The 14,101-nt window shown below is 46.0% G+C and overlaps 1 long non-coding RNA gene across 1 annotated transcript; it reads left to right on the forward strand.

The window, feature by feature from the left end:
* The first annotated feature begins 12,011 nt into the window (after positions 1 to 12,011).
* Positions 12,012 to 13,853, forward strand: LOC147582271 (uncharacterized). Its single transcript, XR_015248911.1, has 2 exons — positions 12,012 to 12,656; positions 13,456 to 13,853. It is a non-coding gene; the product is annotated as an uncharacterized LOC147582271 (long non-coding RNA).
* Positions 13,854 to 14,101: the final 248 nt, after the last annotated feature.

Below are 14,101 nucleotides of genomic sequence, written 5' to 3' on the forward strand. Positions count from 1 at the left end.
CAGCTTGGTCAGCCTGACCCCACTTTCTCACGACTCTGCCCACCTGTGAGGGACAGTCATGTCCTATAGAGACTACTTATAAGTCCAACTATCCCACTGTTCCACAAGAGTGTTTGCCAGGGGTGCCCACATGACCATCCTCAACCCCTAGGGTCAATATTTAACTCAACTCTGGGAGTTCACGGCACACAGTCTAGCTCTGGAGATTACCTTTGGCATGGCTCTCGCTTCCTGAACATGTGATCTGGTGCCTGAAATGTGGGCCTATTGTTTCTGGGGCCCTTGCTGGCCAGGTCCTGGAGCAGTCTCAGAAGAGAGTGGTAAGAACGTCTCTCTGGGGCCCATTCCAGAGCTTGTCCCACTTCCAGATGATGCTGTAATGGACTGAGCCCTCAACCCGGCCCCCACTCTGCTTCCTGGCTCACGTAACTTTCTCAGGAGGGCAATGTTTCTCACTGTAAAAATGGGTGGTCCATCTTGTTAACCCAGCTGAGCATCATGTGTTGGTTAGCTATAAGGGCCAAGGTGGGATGGCTGGGGGGCAGCTCTTAGCCTTGGCGATTAAGAGCCCTGGCCTCAGAAGTCCCTACTGGGGCTGCAACCCCTGCTGGGCCATAAGGGCTTTAAGAGACTGGCTTCTCCCTGGTGAGGACCTCAGGCCCCCAGGTCATGATCAAAGTTTTAGAAACACCAAAAGCATTGAAGAAGAGAAAGAAGACAGTTTAAGTACAAATATTAGTTTATATAAAGGAGATTCTTACAGGGGCCCTAAGAAGACAGGATTTGCATGTGGTCACTAACACTTGAAGTGCTTTGAAAAGCAAAAGGCCCTAAGTAGCGGGGATAAACCGACAGGTATAAGAACTCAGAGAAGGGAGAAGAGCTCTGAGGAGCACAAGAAAGGCTTCAGCAAAGAAGTAGTAATCCAGAGCCTTCTCGAGGGCGGGGGGGGTGGGGGGGGAGAAGGGGGCTCTAAGCCTGAGGAGGGCCAGGTGAAGCACACCCTGCTCCTGGTGTGTGGACGGTGGCCACGACCCAAGGCTGTTGCAGCCAGACTGCTGGGAGGGACAGAAGAGGCTTACTCCCTGGCTCCTGAGCCCTCCTCCCAGGTGGGTGGGGCCCGCCTAGCAGTGCCCTCCTCACATCCTTCTCCCCGCTAATCTCGTGCAGTGCCCCCACCCCTCAGCCACCTCCCTGAGCAGTGGTGTCTAGAGCCCAGCCATGTCTTCCCTTCCCTCACTCTCTCGGGAGAAGCCCACATTCAGCCTGTGCTTCTCTCGGCCCTCCTCACTGTGAGTCTCACCTGGGACCATAGCAACCTCCCCACCACAGCCTGGCAGTGCAGTGTGGGCAGGTGAGGCATCCTAGTTCTAAGGCTCCGTTGTCGGAAAAGCATTCCACTCTCTCTAAACTAAATCCTCCAACCTAGTCCCTCTTCCAAAGAAGCCCAGCATCCCCTCTGAATGTGCCTGTCTGTCTGATTCGAACCCCAGTGCTATTTACTGGGCCCTTCGGGACACCAGGGATGCTGGGCTGAGAGAACTGGAAGGCAGGCAGGCTACTCCCACACCTCCCCTTCCCCAGGCCCACTCAGGCAGCTTGTTCTTGGACCCCATGAAACTTGTATCCTTAAAATAAAGTCCCTTTTGACTTAAGCTGAATCTGAATAAGTTTTGATCCTTGCACCTAAATTTGTCCCAAGGTGGAAACAGCAGGGGTTGTCTTCCCCAATGGCTGAGTTACTTGTCTTCTTGTTTGTCAACCTCTTAGTCTGGGCTAAAGCACAACCAGACAACACTCTACTCTTGGAGACCAGTGTTCTGCATTAAAATGCAGGGTGATGGCAAAGATTAGTTGGCCATACATTTGCGGGTCCAATTCTAGGTTCTCTATTCAATTCTATTGGTCTATGTGTCTGTTTTTGTGCCAATACCATACTGTCTTGATGATTACAGCTTTGCAGTACAGGCTGAAGTCCAGGATTCTGATGCTTCCAGCTTTGGTTTTCTTTTTCAACATTACTTTGGCTATTCAGGGTCTTTTGTGGTTCCATACAAATTTTAGGATTGTTTGTTCTAGCTCTGAGAAGAATGCTGGTGCTATTTTGATTGGGATTGCATTGGAAGTGTAGATTGCTTTGGGTAGTATCGACATTTTAACAATATTTGTTTTTCCAATCCATGAGCATGGAATGTTTTTCCAACTCTTTGTGTCTTCTTCAATTTCTTTCATAAGTTTTCTATAGCAGGAAAGAGTATCCAATGGAAAAAAAGACAGTCTCTTTAGCAAATGGTGCTGGGAGAACTGGACAGCAATATGCAGAAGAATGAAACTGGACCACTTTCTTACACCATGCACAGAAACAAACTCAAAATGGATGAAAGACCTAAATGTGTGACAGGAAACCATCAAAATCCTAAAGGAGAAAACAGGCAACAACCTCTTTGACCTCAGCCACAGCAACTTATTACTTGACACGTCTCTGAAGGCAAGAGAAATAAAAGCATAAATGAACTACTGGGACCTCATCAAGATAAAAAGCTTCTGCACTGCAACGGAAACAATCAACAAAACTAAAAGGCAACCAGTGGAATGGGAGAAGATATTTGCAAATGACATATCGGATAAAGGATTAGTATCCAAAATCTATAAAGAACTTACCAAAATCAACACCTGAAAAACAAATAATCCAGTGAAGAAATGGGCAGAAGACACAAATAGACACTTTTCCAAAGAAGACATCCAGATGGCCAACACATGAAAAGATGCTCAACATTGCTCATCATCAGGGAAATACAAATCAAAACCACATTGAAATACCACCTTACGCTGATCAGAGTGTCTAAAATTAAGAACTTAGGAAACAACAGATGTTGGTGAGGATGTAGAGAAACGGGGACCCTCTTGCACTACTGGTGTGAATGCAAACTGGTGCAGCCGCTCTGGAAAACAGTGTGGAGTTTCCTCAAAAAATTCAAAATAGAATTACCCTACAACCCAGCAATAGCACTGCTAGGAATTTATCCAAAGGCTACAGGAGTGCTGACTCATAAGGGCACATGTACCCCAATGTTGAGGCAGCACTGTCAACAATTGCCAAATTATGGAAAGAGCCCAAATGTCCATCTACTGATGAATGGGTAAAGAACATGTGGTTTATATCTACAACGGAATACTACTCGGCAATGAGAAAGGATGAAATCTTGCCATTTGCAGCAACATGGATGGAACTGGAGGGTATTATGCTAAGTGAAATAAGTCAGTCAGGGAAAGATATCATATGTTCCCATTCATATGTGGAATTTGAGAAACTTAACGGAAGACCGTGGAGGGAGGGAAGGAAAAAAAAAGTTACAAACTGAGAGGGAATCAAACCATAAGAGACTCTTAAATTCAGAGAACAGGGCGCCTGGGTGGCTCAGTCGGTTGAGCATCTGACTTCAGCTCAGGTCATGATCCTGCGGTTTGTGAGTTCGAGCCCCGCATCAGGCACTGTGCTGACAGCTCAGAGCCTGGAGCCTGCTTCCAATTCTGTGTCTCCCTCTCTCTTTGCCCCTCCCCTGTTCGCGCTCTGTCTCTCAATAATAAATAAACATTAAAAAAAAATTCAGAGAACAAATTGAGCGTTGATGGGGGTGCCAGGGAGAGGAGAAAATGGGTGATCGGCATTGAGGAGGGCACTTGTTGGGATGAGCACTGGGTGTTGAACAGAAGTAATGAATCGTGGGAATCTACTGAAACCAAGAGTACACTGTATACTCTGTATGTTAGCTAACTTGACAATAAATTGTATTATAAATAAATAGATAGATAGATAGATAGATAGATGGATGAAGGCAGTGTGATGGGAGCTGGCCATCAGCAGGCAGCCTGGGGCTGTGGACTCCATCCCATGTCACCAAAGAATCAGGAGGCAGCCACCTGCCCTGGGGCCAGCACAGTCAGCTGAGCAAAGCAGGCCTGACTCAGGCCTTGTGGCAGCCAGAGTGGTTCCTGTCAAGACTGCCTGTACCCTGGGACGAGGAGGAGCAAAAAGAGGAGTAGTTTTGCTCAGATTGAGGGGGTTCCAAGGATGCTGGACTTCCCGTCTCAAAATCAAGAAAGTCCTGGGCAAAGCAGCACAAGCTGGTCGCCCCAGAGGCAGCTCAGGTGCAAGGAGAGGAAGAACCTGGGACTTTCTAAAACATTGACCCCTGCCTAATTAAAGGCTAATTGAAACCTAAGTTAAGTCAGGACTCTTCCCTTTTTGGTAAAATAGAAATACCGTCAGTTTGGAAGGGATATCATGAGGCTTAAGTGAGAACCAATGGAAGATGATAGGCATTTGTTTACTAGAAGTTTCTCTAACTAGTCCTTGACCCTAATCCCAGTAGCATTCCTCCTCTTGCACCTCCAGTTCTATGTGAATTTCCATTCTCCTTCCCATGTTCACAGGTAAAATTATAACCCACATTGACATGGGTGGAAACACCATTAAGTCTCTATTATCCTTTCTCTTCTACCCTCCCGAAGTTCTTTATAGCAGCTTCCTTTCCCGCAGTCCCCAGCTAGGGCCCCACAACTTACCTGGGCCTTGGGGCATCCTTTCTACTCAGGGGTGTGAGCTGGGTCCCTGTGTACATAATGCTTCTTTGCATCGCGTTTCTGAACTCTTGCACGACTCATCACAGGGCTGGGCCTATGGGCTCCCACTCTGGGGATGGCCCCGGGCAAAGAATTGCATCTTGAAGCAGTCTACAGTTGGCGTCAGGATCAGTGAAAGCAAGTATAAACAGAGGTGCTTCACTAACTGCAAGTCACTGTTATTCTTTTAAAAAAAATTTTAACGTGGGCGCCTGGGTGGCTCAGTCGGTTAAGCCACCCACTTGGGCTCAGGTCATGATCTCGCGGTTCGTGAGTTCAAGCCCCGCGTCAGGCTCTGTGCTGACAGCTCGGAGCCCGGAACCTGCTTCGGACTCTGTGTGTCTCTCTCTCTCTGCCCCTCCCCCACTCACGCTCTATCTCTCTTTCCTTCAAAAATAAATAAACGTTAAAAATTTTTTAACATTTTTTTAGCAGAGCAGAGCATGAGCTAGGTTCATGCTTGGTAAAAAAAAAAAAAAAAATTTAAAATTTAAAATTTAAAAAGGCACCATCCTGGTGAGTGATGTCAATCACGAGGGATGCTGTGCATGTGTCGGGGTAGAAGGTTTATGCATCATCTCTGTAGTTTCCTCTTAATTTTGTTGCAAAGCTAAAACTCTACAAGATAAAGTCTTTTAAATAAGCAAATGATACATAAATAAAAATAAAGAAGTAGATGATTTCTCAAGTTCCTTCCAGCTCAAGTGTCATATGACTCCGATTAAAATTATATGCCCATTAAGCAACTCAAAAGGAATGATGTCTAGAAATGTGAAAGCTAGCAGACGGAGGAGGAAGAGCACTTGAGGCAAGGCCCGCCCCCCCCCCCCCCCCAAGGCCCGGGACTGCTGGCTGTGGCCTTAATTGATGATGATGGAACACAGCAGTGTTTTATGAGAGCCCGTGAGTAGGGAGCCTGAGGAGGCTATACATTAGTCATGTCTGAAAATCCTTCTCGCTGATGCTGGAAGCCAACAGAACTAGCCACTGGTACTTGCCCAGAGGAAGGACTTATTGATCCAGTAAAAGGAACAGTTAGCCAGCATTGCTTTATTTGGTCAATAGCAATGACCTTTTTTCCAGAGAGGAAATCCCACATAAAACTATTGGAGACAAAATTTTGGATCAAGGCAGGTCCCGACGTGATAACTCAATATTACCCATTGTGCAAAATTCTGTGGTACCGATTTGGTCTCCAGTTGGAGACAGGAAACAACACCCCACCCTCTCCAAAAACCTGAAATCCGTGAGAGACTCAGCAGAACAAAGGGAAGTCTCCCTCCTCTGTACTCTCCTCCTCTCCCCTTCTCCACATGCTTGAATAGAACAGATGGGGGAGGCGACACTGATCAGTCACCTCTGGACATCAGGCGTCCATGCTCACACCTGGGCCAAGTGCCAGAGACACACACACAAATACAGTTCCCGTCCTCAGGGGCCTCCGCTTGAAGGGGGAGAGAAACACCCAGAACATGAAAGAGCAAAATTAAATGCTGAGCTGAAGGACATAGGCAAGTGGCTCTCACCTTGAGTGGGCAGCAGCCTCTTCCGGGGGTGCCAGTGAAACACAGAAGGCTGCCTACCCCCTGACCAAGGGAGTCGGGTTCAGTGGGCCTGGGGTGGGGTCCAGATGTTTGCTCTCTGACAGGTTCCTTGGTGCTGCTGGTCTGGTGAGCACACTCTGGGAACCCTGAGATACAGACCCAGTTGATGCCAACACCACGGCTGTGTGGGCCACATTCAGTGGCAACGATGCTCCGTCTAGACCATAATGAAACACTGGAGAATAAGGAGAGGAGTCTGGGCTGATCTTGGCAGGGAAGGGCTAATGGTAGTTCTCGAAGCTTAAAGAATGGGCAGGATTTGAATAAATGAGGGAAGCAACACTGAGAGAGAACACTGTGAGCAGAGACAGACAGGTGGGAGTGGGAATAACAAGGGGAGAGAAGTAGACACGGGCCATTGCCACATGCTGGCATCCGCGACAGACACAGGGTCGGGCTCCGCATGCAGACGCCTCACTCCATTCTCCCTCCGCCTCTCCTCCCCATTCAAGAGGCTGCTCCAATTCCAAGCAGTCCACTGGCAGCTGGTCTTCATAATGGAAATGATTATCGTTCTGCGAGCCCCACTGACAGCTCCCAATCCTGCCGGCTCAGCCAACTTGGATGGCGTCTCACCTGGCTTGTTGTAATGGCTTGTTGCTTGGCAGCCTGAAAGGACTCCCACTTTTGTGTTCAGCCTCAATCCAGAGGAGCCTCTGTCCTCCAAGAGTTGAGTGTCTTGAAGGCACACGGGGTGCTTATGGACTTCTCAGCAGACAGCCAGGAAAACCCAGAATGTTTTGGAGGGTGCTTAGTCACGAGCCCCTGTCCTGATACAGCCTGAAGAAAGGGAAGGAAGGTCCCTTTCTTCCCTCCCCTCCCTTGGAAATCTTTACTTTACAGGTTCATTCCAACAAAATGTTTGCTGCTCCTTCTACAGAGTAGAACACAAAGGCATATGTGTAAAACACAGATCATTTGGAAACTGAACTAACAGTCATTAGGTGCTGGCTTAGTTTCCCAGGGTTTTGGTAACAAAGCACCACAAACTGGGTGGCTGATAACAACGGAAATGTATTCTCTCCCAGTTCTGGAGATTCAGCGTCTGAAATCAAGGTTCACCAGGGCCATGCTCCCTCTGGACACCCTAGGAGAGGATCTTTTCTTGCCCTCCCCCAGCTTATGGTGGCCCCAGGCGGTCCTTGGCTTGTGGTCTCTGCTCCCATATTCACACGGCCTTCTCCCCTGTGTCTGTGTCCAAATTCCTTCTTCTATGGACATCAATCATATTGGATTAAGGGCCCACCCAGCTCCAATATGACCTCGCCTTAACTAGTTACATGTGCAACAGCCCACTTCCCAAATAGCTTCACATTCTAAGGTACTGATGGTTAAGACTTCTGCATATCTTTTCGGGGGACACAATTCAACCCATAACAGGTACCTGTTATAAAGCCATATTAAAACATAAAGTCCCTGCTGAATTAACCTTGCGTTCTAGAGGACTTCTTCCTCTAAACTAGAACAGTGAGCTGTTTTAAATAAAATAAAAACAACTATACATCAGGCTCTTTCCAAGATCGGGAAACAAGGGATCAAACACTTGTTCACGCCACACCTAGTAGCCACCAACGAATCTGTGAGAGCTAAACAGCAAGTGAATTAGCAGATTTGATAAGTAATGCATTCGTCCATTCAACACATTGGAGACCCTTCCGTGTGCCAGGCTCTGTTGTAGGTGCTGGTGATAGAGCAGTGGGCAGGGCAGACAAACACCCCTACCCCGGAGGAGACTTACCTTCCAGTGGGAGAAGACTGGGAGGCACAAGGAATCCACACACGGTGCCGGTGCCGGCAGAGAAAGTGAGATGAGGGGGTCAGTTGGACGTGCAGGGCAGATGAGGGCCACCGTGAGGTGAAGTGATCAAAGGCCTTTAGGAGGGGAGGGCCTCAGGATGAGGGGCGGGAGGGAGCCGCAAGCACAAAGTGCCTTTGGGAGAAACCTGCTTTTCTACAGACAAGCCACTGTGGGGTGAGAGCCAAGGCAGACCAGTTGGGAGACCTGCACAGAAAGAGGGGGCAGTAAGGGGGCCTGGAGTGGTAGCAGAGGAGGAGGCGAGAAGCACGTGGCTCAGGGTCTGTGCAGCTGCTGGAGCTGGGGTTCTGGGGTGAGGGATCTGGGGTGTGGGGCGGGGTCTGGGGCGGAGGCGTCTGGAGCGGGGGACGGTTCCAGCACGGGTTTTAGGGCAGGGGCGTTGTGGGGCGGGGTCTGGGGCTGGGGCGTCCTGGGGCAGGAGGGGTCTGGGGCAGGAGGGGTCTGGGGCAGGGGTCTGGAGCAGGGGAGTCTGGGGTGAGGGGGTGGGGTGAGGGAGTGAGGGGGTAGGGTGAGGGGGTGGGGGGGTGGGGGCGGTCTGGGGCAGGGGTCTGGAGCAGGGAAGTCTGGGGTGAGGAGGTGGGGTGAGGGGGTGGGGTGAGGGGGTGTGGTGAGGGGGTGGGGTGAGGGAGTGAGGGGGTGGGGTGAGGGGGTGAGGGGGTGGGGTGAGGGGATGAGGGGGTGAGGGGGTGAGGGGGGGTGAGGGGGTGAGGGGGGTGAGGGGGTGAGGGGGTGGGGTGAGGGGGTGCGGTGAGGGGAGAGGGGGTGGGGGGGTGGGGGCGTTCTGGGGTTGGTGGAGGTCTGGGGCAGGGGTCCGGAGCAGGGGAGTCTGGGGTGAGGGGGTGGGGGCGTTCTGGGGTCGGTGGAGGTCTGGGGCAGGGGTCTGGAGCGGGGATAAGGGGCGGAGGAGTCTGGGGCTGGGGTCTGGCTCCAGCAGCAGCGGGGAGCGGAGTGGGGAGGCTCTGGAGCTCAGACTCGCGCAAGCTCAGGTGCGCCGTGGCAACTGTAACCTTAAAAAGAGCGCTCTGAAGAAGTGGAAATAGGTTCCGGCAGATGTGGTGTCAAAAGGATATATACTCAGAGGTATTCTTGGTACAAACTGGCCAAAACCGCCTCGAGGGCACAGATCCATAAAGGTGGTGAAAAGAACTAAAACAAATGTTTTAAAGATGTGAGCGGCAGGAACAGGAAAGTGAGCTGTTCAACACTGTTTCCCGTTGTTCTGGTTAAGGCGGTCACTTCTGGAGGGGAATGCGGAGGAGAGGGTCTTATTCTCCATTTATCCCTCCGGTGCGCTTTTAATTTTTATTACCATATGCATTATTAATTTTATAACAAAAAATTGGCAAGCATTCTTAATGTGATTTTTTAAAATCATGGGTCCAAGCAGAATGAGGCAGATCTCTGTTCTTACAAAGAAGAATGTCCAAGACAATCAATAATTTAAATTACCTTATAATGATACGTAAGCCGTAATTCTGTACATGCATATGCATACGTGTGTCTGTGTGTTTATTTGTACAACCAGAAAGGTCTGGAAGGATAGATACAATGTAACAGTGGCTCCTTCTGCAGGGTGAGAGCAGGAAAGGACCTGGGGTTGGGATGGAGGATGGGGGGGGGGCGCTTTCCTTTTTTTTTACAACACATTCTCTGCAGCTTTTGCCTACTTTTAAAGGGAGTACTTACATGTATGTGAGTTAAGGTTAGGGCCTTCCCTATACTCCACTTCATTCGGAGCTCACTTAAACCTCAACATAATCCAAACAAGAATTATTGAAATTTCAAATAAGCAGGCAGTAGAAATTTCCAGTCCCTCCTTTCTCGTAGTCCTGCGAGAAATAAGAGACTATATAATGGCAAACTCTATTAAAGTTGGTTTTGTTTTTTCAATAGAAGTGCAAAAATATAAATTGTTTAAATCTATGCACAACTTGGGGTGCCCGGGTGGCTCAGTCGGTTGAGTGACCAACTTGGGCTCAGGTCATGATCTCACAATTTGTGAGTTCAAGCCCGGCGTCGGGCTCTGTGCTGACAGCTCAAGAGCCTGGAGCCTGCTTCCGATTCTATGTCTTCTTCTATTCTTCGTGCTCTGTCTCTCTCAAAAATAAATAAACGTTAAAAAAAAATTTTTTTTATAACTATGCATGACTCTTCTAAGAAAACAGAATGAACACGTGACAAATGTCTTTTTAACTCATGAATGAGAGAAACACCAAGACAGTAAAAGAGCATTTGAGGAACTGAGTATTTACAGTCAATGAAGAAAGAATTGGGGAATAAAGTTACTAGGTTGGAATCAAAACTGGTTAATGTCCGCCAGGGCGATAAAACCATGATCTTTAGGGTTATCATTTCTACCAGACAGAAATCATTTACTTCTCCTCTGGACAGAGATCTGTAAATTACATGTAATCCCAGAGAATTAAATAGTCCCTGGGTGGGTCTGTTAGGCTGTGCTCAGTGTGCTATTGAAAGGACATGCAATCTTCCTTTTGCCTTATTTATAGATGTTGGATACTTTTTCTTAACATAAGATACAAATTTACATATTGGCAGCTGTGGCTTTCCATTTTCCAAATGCAGTTTGCTCATAATATTAATCTGCTTTTCACCATCTTTTGTGTCTGTTTTCAATCAAGAAGGAAAATTACCAACAAGGAACTCTAGAATTGCAGTAATGTTCCATTGTAAAAACCAATGTTAATATTGGTTTGGTACTCACCTTGATGGACACTAAAACAATTTACCAGCGATTTAAATTTTGTAGCAGGCAAAAAAAAAAAAAAAAAAAAAAAAAAAAAAACAAAGAAAAAAATTCTCATGTCTGCTTTGAGTTGATGCTAGCAACAAAAATCAGTTGATAACTAACTGCAGTTTCGAATGTTTACATGGATTTTGGAACATCATTTTGAGCAAGTTACTGAATTTCTCAGCCCCAGCTTCACCCTTTATGAAAAACAAGACCTCCTTCATTGTGTTGTTGCACGTGAGATTATATGCTGACAGACACACAAACCTGGGAGGACACTGCTGTGCTCTGAGTTCACTCTGTTTATGCGTATTCTCAGGTCAGAATTTGTGGGCTTCCCTTTTGGGTTTCTTTTATCATTTGTCTTTTGCTACATCTTTATCATTTGCCTTTTGATGTGTCCTTTCATCTGCTTGTGATTTTAAAAGATACAAACTGTGTTTTTAAATGTTACCAATTGCTTTGCTTCTCAAAAAAACACAATTGTATTTCTCATCTTCTTTCCTTTTTGTAAAGAATGTAATGGCGTTTGTTTGTTTTTAAGCCCTCTGACATCAGATGTGAAATTCAACAAATCTCTCTGTCTCTGACCAAATGCCATTTTAACTGGAATCCCTTTCCCATAATTTATTGTCACATTTTTGAGAAGTATGGAAAACACCAAAACATGAATTCATCTAGAAGCTGTTATAATAACACACTTAGCTCATGTAGCGACTGTTGGCTTTTCACTAGGGTCTTGAAACGTTATACCATGTGTTTGTCAGCACTTTTTAAAAATAACAACCTGTTCACTCAAACACGGTAAATGTGCTGCAGAAGTGAAATTCCGATGTCAGCTTCGGGCAGAGCCACAGCCTCCCATGTACTCAGTTGGCATTGTGCTACTTAGGGGATGAGACGATCCTTCAGGACTCCCCATCTGTTTTGTGTGTAAGCTCTTAGGTACTGTTTAGCCCTTCATTTGCCCAAAAGTGTTTTTCTGTTATAACTTCAGTAAGTGCAGTTTACAAGAGGACCATGAAACCCAAAAATGCTGAAAACTTGCTTTTAAAAGCGGGACAGAAACGGAATATATTCAAAAAAAAAAAAAAAACATTGAATTGTACACTTTAAGGGGGTGAATTGTATGCTATGTGAGTTATGTCTCAATAAAGCTTTTAATAGTACAGGAAGAAAAAAATGAGTATAAGTCAACATTCATGACGTAACACTTGATGTAATTGTTGTAAATGTAATTATGTGATTTCAAATTCCTATTACTTATATAAACTTGTCTTCATTGCTCAATTAATATATTTTTCTACCTGTGAAAACTATTTGGGTATCTTGGGCTAAAATGGAATTCATCATTTTTCCAGTTAAACTTAATGGAATGGATTTTTTTTTTTATAATAGCTTTTCAACTAGAAACATTTTCAGGGACAAATAAACGCTGTTAAGCAAGAAAGAGGCTTAATTAATTACTTGAAACTGAGTTAAAATTTTAAGGGGGATTAGACTTGGTACTGAGATGAAGATCAGTGTAAATGCCAAATTGATTTGCCCTGAAGGCAGGTTGACATCTATCACACCCACTGAGAAGAGACTTAAGACCTGGACGGTGACAGGGGGCCAAGATTTATGTTGAGTGGGGGAAGGGTAGAGAGGCCAGTGAAAGAAGGAAACACCAGAGAAGAGCCAGGAGAGGGCAAAGAGATAATGATTAAAAGCTGACCTGGAAATTTAGTTTGCTGTTCCACTAGCAGACTGTAGTTTGTTGTCGGAAAGTTAAGTCCTCAGGCTTCATTCGGTTCTAGATTTCAGCAAAAATAAATAGTTCCCCGCTTTCAACTGGTGGAAGAGTTATTTTCTAAGCTCAAAAGTAACTTACGTCCATTTATTCTATCTTACCGTACTTTGTAACATATCACAATTTTCTGCCTTGTTTTTGCAGAGAGAAAAACTGGAAAATGACATCGTTTGGGTACTTTTCTAGTAGAAATACTAAAATACGAGAAATCTGAGTAATAGCATACAAAAAAGAATATCTTTAAGGCACATAGCAAAGGTATTATTTAGTCAATCAGAAATTTACAATCTGGATGCATAATGCCTGAAGTTTTGAAGTGATAAAAATACATTATTCTTCAGTTATTTCCAGTAACAAGAGAAAAAGCCGTGCCTGGGTTCTAATTAGCAAGTGCTGATTCAGACCTTCAGTGATTTTCTTTTCTTCCGATAAAGGATGAAGAAATGTTGAATCTAAAAAACCAAATAAATTCTTTTACGGAGTTGGGCGGGGTGGGGGGGGGGGATTGGTTTTTGTTTTTCATATTACTTCTGACCCCAGTCAACAGTAGGGAAAAGAGAATAGAAGCCAAGAGAAAACAAAGTTACTGGAGCGTTATATAAATATTTGATATTCTGGATAGAAGGGCTTGAAGTTCTCCCAAGGCCTACGGACTTTGCTTTTTAAATAAAAGTTTTAAGAGAGATTTTTTTTTTCACATTTTAATGCAACTTTACAAATTGTTTTAAAGACATTTCCAACAAATGGAAAGAGAAGCCACGCTGGAAAATGTGAAGAATTCCAGAGATATGGATACTTTCAGTTTCCTTTCAAACTTCTTTTCAAAAATACGCCTTCACCTGCAGCCCAAATTCTCCGTGTATTTTGTCAGATATTGTTTATGAACTACAAGCTGGGCAATGACTTCTTCTGCTTCACGAGACCTCTTGAACTCGAAACAACCCTTTAAGGCCGATCCGGTGCTTGCCTCTGGGCCGGCCGGAGAACTAACAGCACATCTTCCTCGAAAGCCACCGGGCAAATGCCCTGGCCTTTCTCCTCCCAAGGGTCACTGCCACCCCAAAACGGTTTTTCCCACGGCAACAGTGAAACAGTGTGGGCGATCCCAAGCTGGAGGATATGGATCTTTGAAAGTCAAACCTCAACAATAAAAACAAACAAAAAACGTAGAGGAGATACGGCATTGTCTTGTCTCCCCCTTCTTGCCCATTCTAGACAGCTTTATCAGCCTGTTTATTGACAGCACCCAAATAAATCAGATTTTTTTTTTTAATTTTTTTTTTCAATGTTTATTTATTTTTGGGACAGAGAGAGACAGAGCATGAACAGGGGAGGGGCAGAGAGAGGGAGACATAGAATCAGAAACAGGCTCCAGGCTCTGAGCCATCAGCCCAGAGCCCGACGCGGGGCTCGAACTCACGGACTGCGAGATCGTGACCTGGCTGAAGCCGGACGCCCAACCGACTGCGCCACCCAGGCGCCCCTAAATCAGATTTTTTTTAAGCCTTATGTTTATG

This window comes from Puma concolor, chromosome A3 (genome assembly GCF_028749965.1).
Source record: "Puma concolor isolate L17-30 chromosome A3, mPumCon1.1.hap2, whole genome shotgun sequence".
Taxonomy (NCBI): Eukaryota; Metazoa; Chordata; class Mammalia; order Carnivora; family Felidae; genus Puma; species Puma concolor.